We start from the raw sequence: 18,630 nt of genomic DNA, 5'->3' as shown, positions 1-18,630 counted from the left end.
AAAGATCTCTCCCTATGATGTTCAATATAAGGAGGAAGTTGACTATAGAACCTATAAGGGCATTCGTAGGAGTTCTAATGTAAGTGATTCACCATCCAACTCCCACTCATAGTAACCCATAATGTTTATCTCATGATGCTTCCCAATTAACACCCTTTGAACCATATCACCCCAAAGGACCATCATAACCTTTTTCATCAACATATTCTGAAAGTTTAAACGAGGTTGTTAAAACTTGTTGAAATGTCCAAGGTAAAAAAAATGAGGGTGAATTGATATTTTAAAATCTTTTATTTCCAAAAACGTTTCTTTCAAAAAATTTTATCCAAATGCACAAGCGGAAACAAACAACAAATTATCAAATAAACTTGTATTTTTTAAATTTTTTAGAAAAATGAATATATAGATATTTTAGTTTTATTTTATTTTTAGATTTTTTTTCAATTTTTTTCTTACTCACAAAAATAAATTCAAAGAAATCACAAAACTTTCAATCCAGATTTTCATATATATAATTTATAGGAAATTAAAAATATGAATCCTAAAGTATTAAATAAAAAAAAATGAGCACACCTAAAATTTTATAATGCTTCAATAAAACATTGACCTACGTCCACTCTCCAGGAACAAAAAGAAATTGTTGCCATAAATAATTAAGGTATTCTGTATTTTTGGTAATCGGCCAGGATGATCTAGGATCGGCCTGGACGATATTCACAAATTATGCCTTAATTGATCAGACAATCAAGGCAGTAATTAAGGATGATTGATATGATCACATCATCCTGGATGATATCAAGATTGGCCGGGATGATCTAGTCAAAAAACCTTAGTTACTCTTAGACGATCTGAATCGGACAACATGAATTCAGGGCGATGTTCTAGACGATTTTCCTCTGATTTGAACTGATCAGCCGGGACGATCAAGCTAATTTTCAATCGTCCAGTTTGCATTCAGGGCGATGCTCTGGCCGATCTCATGGGATTTGTACTGATCGGCCAGGACGATTTCCATATAATCCTGGACGATATAGTCTGCAACTTGCAATTAATGAGCTCCTTTGAAGCTCTTCTATTTAAGAGCTCTTGTTCAACATTTTTGAACATCCTTGGCTACTGTCTTGACCTGAGAAAATCTAAATGAGAGAGAAAGAGAGAGAGAGGATCTTGTGAGGGGGAGCTTGTGAGGGGATTCACAAGGGTTTCTCCAAGCAATTTTCCACTTCTTCTTCCCTAGAGTATCTTGTCCTTGGAAGGGTTGGGAGAGGTAAGTTCTAGCAAGCAATCGAGGTTCTCTGCCTGCTTCAGGAGGAAGCAAAAGGAGGAAGGTTCTCTGCCTTGCCGGTTGTGGCAAAAAGAGGTGTTTGTAAAGGTTTCTCCGCCTAGCTGTAGGGGCTAAAGGAGAGTCATGATTGTAGTGAAATACTCGGAGGGCGCCTCCGGGGAGTGGACATAGGTCGAGTTGACCGAACCACTATAAACCTTTGTGTTCTTATTTTTTACTGCTTCCGCATTTATTTTCTTCCGCACTTAATTTTTTGTGGTCATTTGGTTTGTATTCGTGCTTTGCCTAAAGAATTTTTTAAAATACCAATTCACCCCCCTCTTGGTTAGCCTTGGGCCAGTTCTATAGGGCTTAACATCCCTAACAAACTTTCATCTCTCTCTCTCTCTCTCTTAAAAGTTTGGCAGGGATGTTAAGCCCTAATGAACTAGTCCAAAGGCTAACCAAGAGGAGGGGGGTGAATTAGTATTTTAAAAAATTCTTTAAGCAAAAGCACAATCACAATCAAACTAAGATTTACCATAGTAATCAAACTTCATAACTTAATTGCAGAAGTATAATAAGAAAGAATGCACTGGATTTTATAGTTGTTCGGTCAACTTGACCTACGTGCTCTCCCTGGAGCCTCTCCTCCAAGTATTGCCCTAAACAAAGAGTCTCTCCTTTTTCCCCCACAATAAGGCAGAGAATCCCGTACAAAAACTCCTTTTCACCGACCCCGGTGAGACAGAGAACCCAACTCCTTTTGCTTTCTCTTGAAGCAGGCAGAGAACCCAATTCCTTTTGCTTCCTCCTGAAGCAGGCAGAGAAACTCGATCAGATGCTGAAGTAGACCTCTCTAGAATCCCCAAGGAACTAGGGATGACGACTGGAGAAGATGACAATGGATCCTTTATTGGAGAAACCTTTGTGAAACCCCTCACAAAGTCCCCCTCACAAGATCCTCTCTGTCTCTCTCTTGCTCTCCCCTTCCTTTTGGAAATCTCAGGTTAGGACAGCAGCAAAAGGTTTCTCTTTGATAAAATAAGAGAGCTTTTAAATAAGGGCTCTAAATAGCCCTAATTAGCAACTAATCATGAAATATCATCTAGAATGATCGACTGATCATCCTGTATGATTAGTTCAACTTGATGAATATCGGCCAGACCATCGCCTTGGATGGATGTCTGGATGATGGAAAAATGAAAAGATCATCAAGGACAATCTCACGATCATCCAGGTTGCTTAATACAAAATGATGATTATTGTCCAGAACATCACCCTGAATGGATGTCTAGATGATGAAAAAATAACTTGATCATCTAGGACAATCTCCTAATCATCCCGGACGATTAGTTCAATTCAATACATTTCATCTAGAGCATTACCCTGAATGGAACCAGGACGATATTTAATCATCCATGAAGAACTAAGGTTTGTGAACTATTCATTCTGGCCTATCATGCAATCATCCAGGATGATATAATCGAGCAATCAAACCTTAATTGCTTTCCTTAATTATCGGATTAATATAGGCATAATTGTAATGTATCGTCTAGGATGATGCCTACAAATAAAAGATACCTAAATAGATCTGGTGGCTGATTCTTTCTGATTTGAGCCTATCATCCTGGCCAATATTAATATCATCCAAGACGATTATCTTATTTACGTCTGCCTTAACCAAGATGCCCTAATTTGAGTTTCTATTTTTAATTGAATTTCTAGGCCAATTTTTGAATCATCCCGAATGATGTGCTTAAAAATAGAAAACTCTAAAATAGTCAGAAATTTTCTCCCAAGTGTGTGTGTGTGCAAGGTTACTTAACATCAGGACTCACATTGTTATAAAGAACTAAAAAAAAAAGGTAAAAGATGCACGTCGTACATTACAAACTGGCTAAATCCTATTCTACCCAATCATGAGTTGGTTCAATTTGCATTTTGATTGCGTGGACCTAAAATGTTAGTAGGCAAGGCAGTCATAAGGAAACAGAAGTGTTTTTTATCATCAAAATTTTATTTCCTAAAAATAGATTCGTAATAATCTCCTCTTTTTGATGATGACAAACTTAAAAACAATTAAAACAAATCAAAGCAATTCAATATAAACATTATGAAACCAAAATTTCAAATTTTATTAAGAAATAACACAGTACAAAAAACCAACATGCAAAAAATAATACAAACTAGAATAATATAACTACTCGACCTTTTGACATAACAAAAAGGAGGAGGGAAAAAAATAAAAGAGATAAAACATAAACTACCAAACATGGGTAAACTACAATAAGGAAAAGACAACATAAAAAAAAAAAAAACTAAAAGAAGGATGGTCCCTGATCATCCGATGGAGGCGGTGGTGGCGGAAAAAAATTGGAAAGAGTCGCAATCTGCTTCCCAAATTAGGCCATGTTCTGGTTGTGCAGGTGCTGCTGGTGAGCTACGAATGAGTCAAAGCGAGCAACATCCTCCACACGTTGCTATTCTTGTGTAGCAACGTAGGTCTCGAAGCAAGTCTCCCATCGATCAAACAGCTCTACTAGCTAATCTAGTTGGGAGTGCTAGCGGAGTGAAGTAGGTGCATGAACAAGTGTAGGAGCTACATCCTCTTCAGCTCCCTCAACTTCCTTGCACCCCGGGTGGAGACGGATATTGTGAAGAATGTGGAAGGAGTTGTTTGAGTAGATGATAGGCTGAAAGTTTGGTGGAGCAGGATATTAGAGGTTGCATTTGGATTCCAAGACATAATTTATGATGTGTCCTAAGGAAAGATTGGGCTTCCTTCTATGTCCTGGATCTCTAATGCTCGTTAGGTGCTCAATGTATCAAAAAACTAGATCAGTGGCATTAAACTCACGGTGGGCCATATGTAGAAAGTGGTGATCGAGAGGAGTGGAGTGATGTAAACATGATCTCCCACTTTTGAAAGAATAGAGGTGCAAAGGACATGTTGGATTCTCCTAGAATCCTTGAGTAAGCTGCTAGACTCTCCAACATGATAGGAAGCATTAGTGTTCCTCAGAAAGTGGTTGGCTGGTGCCCAGTCATAGTCAGGGTCTTGAGACAAGATGTGTAGCTTTGTGTCCAGTGGTGGACAACTATAGGAGGTCATGATAGTCTTGATATGTGATTTCGACAGGATATTTATTCATATAAGACTGAATAGCAATAAAGGAGGAATTTATGCAGTAAAGGAGGAATTTATGCAGAGGCTAGCAAAGAATTCAAATAGTAATTCAATGTTTAATGGATGGTGAGAGTAAGGATAAAGGTCAAGGAAGTGTGTGCAAACAAATTGAGGATAGGATAGGAGAGTAAGCAAGGGTTGAAAATTTGGGATAAAGTGATCCCGAGTGTCTTATATCTATGATAGATGGCTTGGTCTCCTTCCTCGATGAAATGAGGGAAAGACTGACCCTCAAGGAGCTACTAGAAGCCATACAAGATCTTTTTACACTAGCCATGAGTACAAAAAATAGAGAAATAGGGAGTGCAAAGAAGATTGAAGGAAGGTTGTGTGAGAAAAACATTTACAATCCATGGTTTAAAAAGAATTAGACCGATCATCTAGGACGTTCGCAGAATCATTAAGGATGATCAGGTGAAATAATTGCATCCAGGATAATTTGTCAAAAAGGTGGTAAAGTCATCCATGATGATCAAACATCATCCAGGATGATAAGACACAGGCGATCATCCCAAGGAGTTAAGCCGGATGACTGTTAAAAAAGAAGATCATCTTGGCCAATAAGGTAGATCAACTAGGATGATGCACAATAATTGATCGTACCGGTCAAATTTAAAACATTTAAAGCATTGCCATGTGTTTCATCCAGGACAAACATGTGTATCGTCCGGGATGATCACCAATAATTAATCATACCAATTGAATTTAAAGGTGTTAAATGCATTGCCACATGTATCATCTAAGATGAACAGATGGATCGTATGGGCCGATTACCCATAATTGAGCAAAGGTTAAGAACATCGTCTAGGATGAAGAGGATCGTCCAGGCCGATCAGAGTAAGCAAAGCAGGATATGATTAGATCATCCAGGATGATAAAGTTTCATCCATGATGATGATAAATAAAAAAAATCATATCAACAGATAGATGAAAGGTTAAGGGTGGATTGAATGAATCATCCAGGATGATATGAAAATTATTCAGGAGGATGTGAATAAAGAATGAAATTTAAGAGGTGGATGGAGATGATCAGAGAAGGCCCAAAAATACAAAAAAACAATTATGAAAGATAAAATTAAAATACGAATAAGACAATGAAAAAGATAAAAGGAAATGAAAAGAATTTAAAAAAAATTAAATAAGGCACGAATATGATAAATTCTCTAAGTGATTGATTTTAAAGACTTGTATGACCAATGAGTTAACATCATTGAAATTCAAAAAATGGTAGAATATCCATTCCTGTTAATCCTAGCTTGGTCTTCTCTCAAGGCAAAATCAACTTTTGAAAATAAAGGACCTAACTAAAAAAATCGAATTAGATAAGAAAAAGAGATATGTTCAAAACTTGGTTCCAAAAAAAATATCTTATAGAATAATATACCAAAGTAATTTGTCATAATCATAAAATTTGAAATCAAGCCTTTGAAAATATAAAGTTAAACATGAATTATTCTAAGATTTAAAGGTTTGAAAGAGAAGGAGGCTTGATTTTTTGTGGGCCCATTTTATACCTCTTGTCAATTTGATTGGCGCACTTTGCACATCTTTTGATTTTTGATACACTTTGTCTATCTTTCAATTTTTGTTGGTCATTGCGCATCTTTTCACTTCTCTTTTCTTTTTGGGGCTAATTTTATGCCCTTGTCATTTTTGCAAGCTAAACCCCTTTTCAAAACTTTTAAAAACTCTCAGTTGTAAGTTAGTATATCTTTAAGATATTAGAGAAGAAAAATACACTCTCTAATATAGGGAAGAATAAACCATAAAATAGAATCAAATTCATATGATAAACGCAAAAATAAGATTTCAAAGAATTTAAATGTTATATGAAAACTTTGAACATTATATATATATATATAAATATATTACAGTAGTAAGATAGAAAAGATCTCAATAGTAAAGTCTAGCTGTTAATTTGAGATACATTTGCTTAGAAAAGAAAATTACACCGCTAAAAGAGCTTAGAGAGAGGGAAACAATCAAAGATGTTTCTCCTTTTAACTGATTTAGAGATGTTAGACATTGCCTAAAAATTTTCAAAAACAAAAACAAGGTATAAAATATCATTTCAACTATGACCAAAAAGAACTAACAAACAAGAAAGAAAAATAATAGAGATGAAACAAATATAAAATAACAACAAATATAATAAAATAAACAAGCTTAAAACTAAAAGAAAGAATACAAAATAATAACAAGCTAGAGTGAGTAGTAAACGTGCAAATCAGAATTTATTTAAGCAACAAGTTTATATAATTAAGAGTCACGAGCCTCTGATGTCCAAGTACCACATACTCTCATAAGGCCTTTTGTGAGAGCACACCTACAAAACCATACAACATCAGATTTAAGAACCCAAATAGGTTTGGGTCCCTTCTTATGAAAAAAAGAATGTAATGAATGTGTGTTATGTTGTGAATCATGCAATTTGGGTCTCCACTCCCAATGTGTATTATGGTAAGCAGTACAAATGTTTTGAATGTGTCCTAGCGTGTCACATAAAAAACATCTAACACCAAAAAAATGATTTACTAATATGTTCGAGTTATAATGCCTCTTCCTAGATATTGGCTTTAAATCAAGTGTGGGTGTATTCATATTTTTCTCAAGTGAATTTAGTTCAGCTTTAAACCTTAAGTTAGCACTTTCTAAAATAGTATTATCAACATTCAAATAGTACTCCCTACACTTAGATTCTTCAATATAAGTTTTAAAATCAGTTTTAAGTGAGGTGTAGGATGCTTTCAAAGAATGATGCTCAACAACCAACTCAGAATGCTTTTTATTCAATTTATCAAATTCATCAAGTAATGACATGTGATTGTTATCAACTTGAGTGTGATCTTTACTTAAAATTTCATGCTCTTTTTGTAAATTTTAGAATTCTAATTTAAGACTAGTATGAGTTTTCTTAAGTTTCCTATTTGATGTATGAATATTCACATAAAATTTAAGTAATTGATTATAGGTTGGTTCACATACCTCTTCTTGGTTAGACTAACCAAGATGATCACCCATCAAGCACAAGTTTGTTGTCTCTTCCTTAGTTTCAGTCTCAGAGGAGTCAGATGCAGAATCTGCCCAAAACACCATTTAGAACTGCTTCTTGTCCTTATCTTTTCTGAACTTGGGTTTCTCATCACCCTTCTCTGTGCTTGGGGATCCTTAAGTGTAGGACAATCAACATTGACATGTGCAGGCTTCCTGCATTCAAAATAAACTACATTAGAACTTTTATAATTTTTGATACCCTTACATTTGTTCCATTTTTTATGGTACTTGTGATTCTTTCTTAGAAAGCTTTTGAATTACTTAGTGATTAAGGCAACATCATCGCTTTTAGAGCTAGAAGAATCAATGTTTGGGTTGTTTCAACACTATACTTTTCTTCTTCTTTCGCTCACCTGCATCAAATTTTCTTTGGTTCACTCCTTGCTCATAAGCAATGAGTGATCCAAGTAAGTTATCAACATAATAAGTATTCAAATCCTTGAATTCAGTAATTGCAGTAATCATAGTATCAAAAGAAGAAGGAAAGCAACTTAAAATTTTAATCACTCACTCTTTCATAGTTAGTTAACTTTTTCCTAAAGCATGCAATGATGTAATAATTTGAGTAAACCTAGTATACATGTCAGAAATCGATTCAGTAATTTTCAATCAAAAAAGATCATAGTCATGCAACAGAATATTCAACCTAGATTATTTAACTTCATTGGTTCCTTCAAAAGTAATACACAATCTATACCAAATTTCTTTACTAGTAGCACAAGTTGAAACACACATACAATCTTTTGATTTCAAAGTACAAAAAAAAAAAAATAGTTCAAGCATTTTACATTTAGTTGAGCTAAATCCTTATCATTAAGAGTCCATTTAGTGAAAGGAAGTATAATAGTATTGTTATAAGTTTTACGAGACATATGTGTATAACCATCCTTAACAAGCATCCACATGCGATAGTCGATCTATTATAAAAATATAGACATGCAAGTTTTCTAAAAATTAAAAAGAATATTGTCAAACAAAGGTGGTCTATAATAGAATAACCTTCCACAGTATTACGATTACCAAAGTTAGCTATTGATCAAAATTCAAAAATTTTTCAACCTTGATTTTAAGAATCCCTCTCTGATACCACTTTAAAGTTTGGCAGGGATGTTAAGCCTTAATTAACTAGTCACCATGCTAACCAAGAGGGGGGATGAATTGGTATTTTAAAAATTTCTTTAAGTAAAAGCATAATCACAACCAAACCAAGATTCACCACAGTAATCAAAATGTAGAAATTTAATGTGAAAGTATAATAAGAAAGAACACACCAGGTTTTATAGTTGTTTAGTCAACCTGACCTACATCCACCCCCTGGAGCCTATCCTCTGAGTATTGCACTAAATATAGTGTCTCTTATTTTGCCCCCATAACAAGGCTGAAAAGCCTGTACAAGAACTCCTTTTCACTAACCTTGGTGAGGCAGAGAACCCAAGTCCTTTTGCATCCTTATAAAGTAGGTAGATAACATAACTCCTTTTGCTTTCTCCTGAAGTAGGCAGAGAACCCAACTTCTTTTGCTTCCTACTAAAGCAGGCAAAAAACCTTGATCAAATGCTAAAGTAGACCTCTCTAGAACCACCAAGAAACTAGAGACAACGACCAAAGAAGATGACGATGGATATTTTATTGGAGCAGCAACCTTTGTGAAAAACCTCATAAACTCTCTCTTTCTCTCTCTTTCTCTCTCTCTCTCTCTCCCTTACTCTCCCTTTCCTCTTGGCTCTCTCAGGTCAGGACAGTAGAAAAAGGTTTCTCCTTGAGAAAATAAGAGAGTTTTAAATAAGGGCTCAAAGTAGCCCTAATTAGTATCTAATCGTCAACTATCGTCATGTATAATTAGTTTAACTTGATGAATACTGAACATACCATCGCCCTTGATGAATGTCTGAATGATGAAAAAAATGACTAGATCATCCAAGATGATATCATGATCATCTAGGCTAATTAGTACAAAATGACGATTATCATCTAGAACATCGCCCTGAATATATGTCTGAATAATAGAAAAATAACTTGATCGTCTAGGTTGATCTCCCGATCATCTTGAACGATTTATTCAATTAAGTATATATTGTTTAGAGTATCGCCCTGAATGGAACCAGGCTGATGTTTGATCATCCAGGAAGAACTAAGATTTGTGAACTGATCATCCCGGATGCTCTGGCAATCGTCTAGGATGATATGATCGAGCAATCAAGCATTAATTGCTTTCGTTAATTTCCATATTAATTTAGGCATAATTACAATGCATTATACAGGATGATGTCCAAAAATAAAAGATACCTAAATAGATCTGGTTGCTAATTCTTTCTGATTTTAGCCTATCATCCTGGCTGATACTAATATCATACACGATGTTTCTCTTCATTGCATCTACCTTAACCAGGATTCCCTAACTAAGGTTTCTATTTTAAATTAATCATCCAGGCGAGTTTTTGGATCATCCTGAATGATGTGATTAAAAATATAAACCTCTAAAACAGTAAAAAAATTTCTCCCAAGTGTGTTTGTGCAAGGTTACTTGGTATTAGGACCCACATTATTATAAAGGACTCAAGAAAAAGTAAAAGACACATGACATACATTACAAACTGACTTAGTCCTAATCTACCGAATCTCGAGTTGGTTCAATTTACAGTTTGATCTTGCGGACCTAAATTGCTATCATCAAAATTCTATTCCCTAAAAAAATATTTGCAACATCTCTTTGTCTCTCCAGACCATTAATCTCTCTTCAAACCCCAACTTAACGATAATCTCTCACAAAAAATTCTTATAAAAGATTCTCTTACACCAAAAAAGAGATGCTTAAATATAAGTTCCATAAAGCTCTAAGTTTTTTACTCAACCAACTTTGTTCGTGTAGTAAATTGTTTGAATCATAGAACACAATTAGTTTAAAAATTTATGTCTATTATGTATAATGAATAAACCCCAATATGACCTGTTTAAGAATCTTAAACTTATCTTACATTACAAATCATTAATCATACAATAAAATTAGAATATTTTACTAGAAGTTAACCAAGATTATCTCTGGGATGATAAAAAATCATGTTTGTCAATCGCCTATTATTATTGATATCATATTGTATGAATAGTTCAATCTAATTAAAGTTCATATAGGATGATCCTTAAGACTATCAAAAATTGCCTCAGTCAATCATCAAGTATGATTAAGATTGCATTGTACAATATAGTTTGTTAATTAAATCTTGATTTGATTGACTAACCACATGAATTAATTTAGGCATGATGTCAAATATCATATAGCATGAACAAGTTCATACAGTACAATAAGTTCAAAAGTTAAAATTCAAAATACTTTCCTGAATCTTATAGGTGGCTAGGGGCTCTGATGTAAATAAATTTTTCTAAAATATTTAGTTCATATAGTAGGATTTGTTTAACAAATTTAATCTCTCAATAATCCATTTTAATTATTCTTCTAATGATTGGGTCATATAGTATGATCAAGATCATATGGTACGATCTTTAAAAACTTTGAAATTATAAATTTCCCTCCCTTGTATGTGTATCCATGGTTGCCAAGCTAGCATATACCTTTTATAAAACTTTTGACTAAAGATACATAAAAACTAATAAGGAAAATATAAACTTTCACAAATATTTAATGTATTCTACCATGTCTTGAGTTTTGATCCTTTGTTGATGAATGGTGTATGATGTACTTGATATGTTAGTGCAAACAAAACAAATATGCAATGATAGTACTATCAAAAATAAAGTAAAAATAATAATATTTATTATCATCAAAATCATGAGCTCGGGATCCCAAATTTCAATAATCTCACCCTTTTGATTATGGTAAACATTATTGATTGAACTTTCAAGTTTATGTTAATTTCTCCTAATTAATATTCAATAGCTACATGATATAATTCTATGTATCCCTTGGCTACATGATCTCTAAAGAAATAATGTCTAATATCTATAGACTATTTACAGGAATATTGAATTAGATTCACTAGTATTATCATACATGATTGAAATAGTGCCTACTAAAAGTCAAAGGTTAAGGATTTGCTACTTTAGCCATATGAGTTGAGCAACATAACATCCTATAATTATGTATTTTGCCTCAATAGTGGATAGGGCTACCAAATATTTTTTTTGCTAGATAAAAACATAGGGTTGCCCTATGAATTGATAAGTGCTGGAAGTGGTTTTCTTTTATATTATACATCTATAAAATCCAAGTATGAATACCCTATAATTTTAAATTTGGTGTTATTCCTGGGATACTTGTTACCAAAGTTTTGGGTTCCCATAAGGTATCAAAGAACTTTCTTATTTGCCTATATGGGATTCTTTTGGATTGGCTTGGAGTCTAGATCATAGATAAAAACTAAATATTATATCTAGTTTGTTAACAATCAAATTAAAAAGTGGTTTTATTATCCTCTTATACTTTTATTGATCTACTATTTTTTCATCTATTTCCTTATTTAATTAAATGGTTAATCTCATTGGTGTAATCATTACTTTATCACCTTCCATATTATATTTCTTCAAATTTTTCTTAAAATATTTAGTTTGGCTGAGAAATGTACCATCTTCCCTTTGCTTCAGACAAGATCTAAGAAAATATGTTAGCTCTCTAATTATACTCATCTCAAACTCTCAACTCTTAGTTTCTAAAAATTCATTATAAAGATTCTTATTTATGGATCTAAACAAAATATCATCTACATAGATTTGAATAATGAGCAGATCATCTCATACTTTCTTTAGGAATAGGGTGGTACCTATACTATTGCAACTTATTTTCATAACTATATTTTCATATCATGTGTGTTTTTGATGATTCGGAAATAATATTGTATTGACTATTATTTCTCCTAACATATATTTGAAATATTACTTTTGTTGTATGTGTGTACTAACGTTTCCAAGAAATCATATCCAGACTACTGAAGACTTAAAGTTAGATTCAATTATGATTTATTATTTTTAAAGTCTATATTTATTATACTTTTTTTGAGTCTGAGAAAGTGTGATTGTAATTGGGTAACTGTGTACACACACACACTAGGGGAGTGTAAAAATTTGTAAATTTTTAAAACTAATCATACTATACAATTTTGGATCATACAAGACGATTTGAATTGAGTGTTCCTCCAAAAAATAGTTAATCAAACCATGCTATTTAAATTTTCTAAGTCTTGTTTATGCTGTATGAAGTAACCTTCATGCATACAACATCTAGAGTATGAAATAGATACATACAAGCTTGTCCTGATGAACCTCTATTTTTTTTGAATTATTCATACTGTATGATCTTAGGTTTGTATAAATGACGTCCATAGTACAAAATGGTTGTGTGTCTTTTCGTCCATACAAATGGGTAAATTTTTTGAAATTTTGTACTATATGATCATAGGATCTTATAGATGACTTCTAGAGTATGAAATTGTTGAGTACTTTTTTGTATCAAACAAAACATGGTTTGATTAAAATAGATCTTACTATATGATATGGATTTCATATAGTATGTTATTTAGACTATAAAATCATTTTGTACTGAATATTACCAGACGAATTTGTTCAATTTTAAACTGAACATACTATATGATGTCAGTTTGTACACAGATAAATCCGAGTATAAAATTGGTTCATATTGGAGCGTACGAGCAAATTTTAAACTATTCATACATGCGATCGTCGATCATACTGTACGATCGTGGATGGTCAAATTGAAAAATTTTAGTTTTCTGGACGATGTTTTGTGTCATTTATATATAAGGTCCTAAAAATTTATTGTGGATGAATCTTTTTTCATGTTTTCTTTAAGAGCAAGTGTGAGAGTGTTTGAGAGTGTGGAGAGAGATATTAAAAGTGGAATTTGTGAAGGTTTCACAAGATTGCCCACAAGTGAGGATCTCTTTATAAGTCTCGTCAAATTTCTTCCTTAATTCTTTAAAGTTGCTTGAGAGAAGATATTTGGAGAAAATTTGATTCTCTATCGATACCTAGAGGGTGCAAAATGATGCTAGTTCTCTGCAGACAATTAGAAATAATGAAAGGATGACGATAATATACTGACACTTAGAGAGTGTGAAAGGACGATGTTATTCTGCCAACATTTGGAGGTTGTAAAAGGATGACGGTACTCTACAACACTGGGGATTGATGGAAGAGAGGGTAATTATAAAGGCTTATCCACCTTACTGTGGGAGAAAAAGGAGATTCACTTTGGTAATAGTACAATACCTAAAGAGGGAGTCTTTAGAGAGTGGATGTAGGTATAGTTGAACCGAACCACTATAAATTTTTGTGTTTTTATTTTTTCTCATTTTTTTTCTTCACATTTTAATTCTTTTATGGTTGAAAAGTTTTTATTTTGTTAAAACTTTTAATTGTGCTAAAAGTTTAAAAGGGTTTTCTACAAAAATTTCTAAGAGATTTTTTAAATTACTAATTCACCCTCTCTTAGTTAGCATTGGAACAATTATATTAGGTCTAACAACCTATACGAACTTTCAAGTGGTATCATGGCCTACTTTCAAAATTTAAGGTTTAAAATATTTTTTGAAAATGATCATGGCTAATTTTTGAAACCGTAACACACTTAAAGGGTATTTTATCACTAGGCCCCAATTATTTAATAACATACCTTTCTATTTTTGGAAAATATGTATGCCTATTTATTTTCAATCGTTTGACTATCACATATAGATTTTAATACAAGAAGGATACACTAGGCCAACTAAACTTGTAGATGGCATTAGAACTGAAACACTATTTGCTAACTAGACTATAGAAGAAAGAGACTTAACCTAGTTAAATACTAAATGTTTGAACAATTTTTCTATGAACTTAAATCTAAAGACTATATGCATGTCCCTACTTATAAAAGTGGAAAAGAAATTTGGGATAGACTTTATATCACATATAAAGGGACTAATGAGGTTAATTAATCTAGTATATATATATATATACATTTCACATAAATAGTAACCTCCTTGCATGATTTAGGTAGGGTAGTAATGAATGCTGAGAAAGTAAATGAAATACTTCATGGTTTACCTACTACTTATGATGCCAAAATAACTGTTATTATAGAGTATAAAGATTTAAATGTTTATTCTATTGACAATCTTCTTAGATCACTAATTTCTTAAGAGCCAGGAGTGACTCAAAGACAGATTAATGTAGGTGAGAAGAAAAAGAAGAAGAATATAGAGTTGAAAGTGGAAGACTCGGAGATTGATCAGTCTTAGCCTGATGATGAAGATGACATTATCTTGATTACATGGCAATTCAAGAGTTTTCTAAAAAGAAAGAAAATGAGACGTTAGCAGTAGAATAAATATAAGTTCAATAAAAATGCTAAGGCTTCTAACAATGTTATTTACTATGAATGCAGGAAGCCTGGATACATCAAATCTAAATACCTAAATCTAAAATCCAATCTTAGCAAGGAGAAGGTTGAAGAGGAAACAAATATGAGGAAGGGAAAGAAGATATTGTAGAGAGTATTTTGGGTAGACTCAGCTTCAAAATTTTCACAAATTTGTGCTTAATGGCTGACAAATTTGATTAGTCAGATCAAAAAGAGATATGTGACTTAACCTACGAAGAGTTATTTAATGTTTCTAAAAAATACATATTGCATATATAAAACTCTAAAAGATGCATGGTAGGTTAAACTTAGATTTCTTAGAACTACAAAAAGGGCATTAAATCCTTAGGAATGATCACACCCTGATTAATAGCAACCACATGAAACTATTGGATGAGTTTGATAAATTGAACAAATAGCATGAACTATTAAAATCATCCCACACTAAACTAGAAAAAGACTTTAAAATATTTATGAATGAATCTGTTAGTAAATATCATCATTTAAATGTTGACAATGCTGTGTTAAAAAGTACAAACTCATTTTTTTAAAGCACAATTGAAAGCATTTGAGGAAAATAGGTTTCCACCTACACCTGAACAATTTTTCAATCCTGATAAGAAATAAAAAATTTTAAAACCTATTAAAAGACAATTTTACTCATGTCGATTAAAAAATCTTTTTATTGGAGTTAAATGTTTTTCTTATGGAATGATTGGTAATATATCTCACACCTGCACAATTCATAATAAATCATGTCTAGTGTGGAGATCAAAGATGTATAAAAACATATTAAACATGCATAGAGATTATTTTTTCCAAGACGAGAACCAAAATTTGTTTAGGTTCCCAAGACTAACATTTGATTATTTTGTAGAATTTCTCTCATGCAAGACCTCATGAGAGTATTTGGTACATGGACAGTGGATATTCAAAATATATAACTGGAGACACTAAATAATTCATATTACTGGAAGCTAGGAATAGAGGCAAGGTTACACTAGGAGATAATACCACTAGAAATGTATTTGGTACAGGTATGATTGGAAACATAAACAATTTTTTTTATTGAGAATATTTTACTTGTATAAGGTTTAAAGCATAATCTATTGAGTATTAGTCAACTGTGTGACAAGGGTTATAGTGTAAAATTTTTTTTCGACTAGTTGCATAATAAGCTTAAATGGATTTGATGTTTTAAATGAAATTAGGGTAAATAATTTGTACATGCTTGATTTAAATTATATGAAATCTCCTAATACTTTTTTGTCTGAAAATAATTTCTGATGAATCATGGTTATGGCATAGGAGACTTTGACACGCTAGCATAAAAAATCTTAGGAAAATTATCCAAAAAGAACTTGTTAGAGGAATACCAAAACTAGACTTTACTAAGGATCACTTGTGTGAAGCATGTCAATTAAGAAAAAATGTGAAGTCCTTTTATTCTATTAAGGATCTTAGAACTAGCAAACTATTGGAATTATTAACATGGATCTTTTTGGACTGGTTTGCACTGTAAGTCTAGGAGGTAAAGTATTTGGATTTATAATTGTTGCTGATTCGTATATTCACTTAGGTTAAATTTTTATTTTGTAAGAGTTTATCTTTTGAGGATTTTTTAGAAGTTGTTCAACTTAGATTCAAATAAAGTATGATGCAAGATTTTATCAATTCAAAGTGATCATGGAGGTAAATTTGAATATTTTTGTAAAGAGAAAGGAATTGATTAAAATTTTTTAGCACCTAGGATCCCTCAGTATAATGGGATAGTCTAAAGAAATAACAGATAATTAATTGAAGCCTCTAGAGCCATGTTGGTAGAATATCCACTTCTAAAATATTTTTAGGCTAAAGCGGTAAGTACAACTTGTTATGTAATGAATAGGGTGAACATAAGATCTAAATTGAATAAGACACCCTATGAACTTCTTAAGGGGAGAACACCAAATTTACCATAATTACATGTTTTTAGATGTAAGGTGTTCATTCATAATAATGGAAAATTTTCTTTAGAAAAATTTGATCCAAAATCTGAAAAAAGAATTTTTTGGATATTCTAGTGTTGGAAAATTAAATATAATTTTTAACAGAGAACTTTGATAGTTGAAGAGACCACACATGTTGTGTTTGATGATGTTGACCTCATTTTTGTATGAGGTCACTAAGACCCACTTGGTTTTTTTTCTAGTGACTTAATGATTGGGAAGTCTTTACTCCCTGATTATATAGGTCCTGGATAATCTTAATCCAATTCAATTCCACCTCCCAATCTAGTTCTTAGATCAACCTCTAGTCAACCTTCAATCAACCTCCAAATCTCATACAAACATTAATAATCATCCCATTCATTGTTAAATATGGATAATTCATACTTAATAATCTAAATCCAAAACTCAGTCCAATTCAAAAATTTCAAAACAAATCCAAGGGCAAAGGTCTAAGGTCATGAAACCCTTTCTAGGGAAATTTTCAATCCCTACGAAACCTTTCTAGTGACCTCGTATTTGAGGTATATCAATTAAATCTTGTTTAGACATATATCTAAGGCCAACCATTGAAATTTGAGCTTAGTCCAACATTCCTAACCCCTAAAACTGAATCTTTTCCAAAAGGCTACAAAACCTCCAGTTATTTACAAACCATGCCACTAGACTTTTCACCCTTTAGATCTTGGCCTTGCAACCCTTTTTAAAACTTCCAACTAATTTCATGACCTTCATTAGGACCTATTTATTAATACTCAACATCGTTTTGATCCAATTTGACACAAAATTGTCTAAGGGGTAAAAATGACCAAAATACCTTTTTAAAGGGATTTTTGGACTTTTCCCTTGAGCTTAATCCAACCCTTCTATCTCAACCCTCAAAACCAATTTCAATCTTAAATAGAGGGCTTTAAAAAACCATAAAAATTAATCTTGGTAGCAAATCATCCAAGCCGATCGCATGATCATCCTGTATGATGTGCTTAAAAAGAGGGCTTTAGAAAACCCTAAAAACTCAATTCTGGTGCTAAATATCATCCTGGATGATCACAGAATTGTCTAGTATGATGTGCAGAATTTAACCTAATAGTCCTGGATAATATTAGGATAGTCTTGCATGATTAGTTCAAATTTATACATATCTTCCAGGACGATATTGTGGATCATCCTCGATGATTAGAAGAAAAAATATGGGTTTTCGTCTTGGACATTTTAGGAAAATCAAATATGTCGGCAAATATCATCCAGTATGATATAATTTAACCATAATTTATCCCGTAATCATATGATCAATTTAGGTATGATTTATATTGATCGTTCAAGATGATCTAATCATGAAAGAGGATTAGATTAAAATTTTAATCTTAAGTTTTTGCCAAAATTATTATTGGTGGCTATTTTCCAAGATCATAATGAATCATACTAGTTGATTGAAATTGTCCAGTATGATTAGTTCAATGAGCTGATTGTCCTGGATGATATAAATTGTCCAGTACGATTAATTAAAAACTTGAACTTTTGGTTTTGACTCTATCTCATTCCTTCTATATGTGTGTTTGTGGATGGCCACCAAGCAAGCATACACCCTTATAGGACTTGAGTCAGAAAATCAAAAAAATATTAATGAATATTACAAAAAAATATTACAACATAACCTATTCTACTCAATCTTGAGCGCTTAATTTTTATTAGATGGTGCATAGTATTCTTGAAAAGCTAGTACACACACAAACAAAAATATATTGTAAATGCAAGTAGATAATAG

Source organism: Dendrobium catenatum, unplaced genomic scaffold, assembly GCF_001605985.2.
Source record: "Dendrobium catenatum unplaced genomic scaffold, ASM160598v2 fragScaff_scaffold_231, whole genome shotgun sequence".
Classification (NCBI taxonomy): domain Eukaryota; kingdom Viridiplantae; phylum Streptophyta; class Magnoliopsida; order Asparagales; family Orchidaceae; genus Dendrobium; species Dendrobium catenatum.
Note: the sequence above shows the minus strand (reverse complement) of the source record.